At 40.7% G+C, this 2,500-nt stretch overlaps 1 protein-coding gene across 3 annotated transcripts in view; it reads left to right on the plus strand.

Moving 5' to 3' along the window:
- Positions 1-2,500, plus strand: part of utp18 (UTP18 small subunit processome component) — a 22,573-nt gene that overhangs the window by 11,398 nt on the left and 8,675 nt on the right. The window lies entirely within an intron of this gene.

Raw genomic sequence — 2,500 nt, forward strand, 5'->3', positions numbered from 1 at the left:
AACTGATTGTTGTCCTATGGACAGTCTCCCACCTCAGCTGTAAATCTCTGCAGGTCATCCAGAGTGATCATGGGCCTCTTGGCTGCATCTCTGATCAGTCTTCTCCTTGTATGAGCTGAAAGTTTAGAGGGACAGCCGGGTCTTTGTAGATTTGCAGTGGTCTGATACTCCTTCCATTTCAATATTATCGCTTGCACAGTGCTCCTTGGGATGTTTAAAGCTTGGGAAATCTTTTTGTATCCAAATCCGGCTTTAAACTTCACCACAACAATATCTCGGACCTGCCTGGTGTGTTCCTTGTTCTTCATGATGCTCTCTGTGCTTTAAACAGACCTCTGAGACTATCACAGAGCAGGTGCATTTATACGGAGACTTGATTACACACAGGTGGATTCTATTTATCATCCTTAGTCATTTAGGTCAACATTGGATCATTCAGAGATCCTCACTGAACTTCTGGAGAGAGTTTGCTGCACTGAAAGTAAAGGGGCTGAATAATTTTGCACGCCCAATTTTTCAGTTTTTTATTTGTTAAAAAGGTATGAAATATCCAATAAATTTCGTTCCACTTCATGATTGTGTCCCACTTGTTGATTCTTCACAAAAAATTACAGTTTTATATCTTTATGTTTGAGGCCTGAAATGTGGCAAAAGGTCGAAAAGTTCAAGGGGGCCGACTACTTTCGCAAGGCACTGTTAACTCACATGCTGTCCATTTCTTCTGATCCTTCTTGAGATGGTTCTACTCCTTCATTGCTGTGTTTAATTACACTGATTGGACTTGATTAGGAAAGGCACACACCTGTCTATATAAGACCTTACAGCTCCCAGTGCATGTCAGAGCAAATGAGAATCATGAGGTCGAAGGAACTGCCCAAGGAGCTCAGAGACAGAATTGTGGCAAGGCACACATCTGGCTAAGGTTCCAAAAGAATTTCTGCAGCACTCAAGGTTCCTAAGAGCACAGTGGCCTCCATAATCCTTAAATGGAAGAAGTTTGGGACGACCAGAACTCTTCCTAGACCTGGCCGTCCAGCCAAACTGAGCAATCGTGGGAGAAGAGCCTTGGTGAGAGAGGTAAAGACCTCTCTCATCACCTTCCCAATCCAATCCCAACAGTGAAACATGGTGGTGGCAGCATCATGCTATGGGGGTGTTTTTCAGCTGCAGGGACAGGACGACTGGTTGCAATTGAAGGAAAGATGAATGCGGCCAAATACAGAGATATCCTGGAAGAAAACCTCATCCAGAGTGCTCAGGACCTCAGACTGGGCCGAAGGTTCACCTTTCAACAAGACAATGACCCTAAGCACACAGCTAAAATAACAAAGGAGTGGCTTCGGAACACCTCTGTGACCATTTTTGCCAGGCCCACCCAGAGCCCTGACCTAAACCCAATTGAGCATCTCTGGAGAGACCTGAAACTGGCTGTCCACCAACATTCACCATCCAACCTGACGGAACTGGGGAGGATCTGCAAGGAAGAATGGCAGAGGATCCGCAAATCCAGGTGTGGACAAACTTGTTGCATCATTCCCAAGAAGACTCATGGCTGTACTAGCTCAAAAGGGTCTAAATACTTATGACCATGTGATATTTCAGTTTTTCTTTTTTAATTGCAATAGTTTCTACATTTTTGTTTTTTTCTGTCAAGATGGGTGCTGAGTGTACATTAATGAGAAATAAAATGAACTTTTTGGATTTTAGCAAATGGCTGCAATGAAACAAAGAGTGAAAAATGTAAAGGGGTCTGAATACTTTCTGTACCCACTGTATACATACATACATACATACATACATACATACATACAGACACCACACACACACATATACAGTACATACATACATACAGACACCACACACACATATACAGTACAGGCCAAAAGTTTGGACACACCTTCTCATTCAATGCATTTCCTTTTTATTTTCATGACTATGCTTTTTTATTAATAAGGGAAAAAATTCCACTATTTAACCCTGAAAACCATTTCAGGTGACTACCTCATGAAGCTCATTGAGAGAACACCAAGGGTTTGCAGAGTTATCAAAAAAGCAAAGGGTGGCTACTTTGAAGAATCTAAAATATAAGACAAGTTTTCAGTTATTTCACACTTTTTTGTTAAGTACATAATTCCATATGTGTTCATTCATAGTTTTGATGCCTTCAGTGAGAATCTACAATGTAAATAGTCATGAAAATAAAGAAACCCATTGAATGAGGTGTGTCCAAACTTTTGTACTATATATATATATATATATATACACACACATACACACACACACTACCGGTCAAAAGTTTGGGGTCACTTAGAAATTTCCATTCCAGACACAATACCTGCTGAGATCAGTTGTATTGTTTTTTTTAACCAGGGCAGCAGTTTTCAGATTACATTATGTGCTTACATAATTGCAAAAGGGTTCTCGACTGTTGTAAAAAGAAGTGGCTGAAGAAACACTTGAAATTCATGCTTTTTGGTCTAAACGTCATACCCAAATTAAA

The sequence above is a fragment of the Perca flavescens genome, chromosome 15, assembly GCF_004354835.1.
Source record: "Perca flavescens isolate YP-PL-M2 chromosome 15, PFLA_1.0, whole genome shotgun sequence".
Classification (NCBI taxonomy): domain Eukaryota; kingdom Metazoa; phylum Chordata; class Actinopteri; order Perciformes; family Percidae; genus Perca; species Perca flavescens.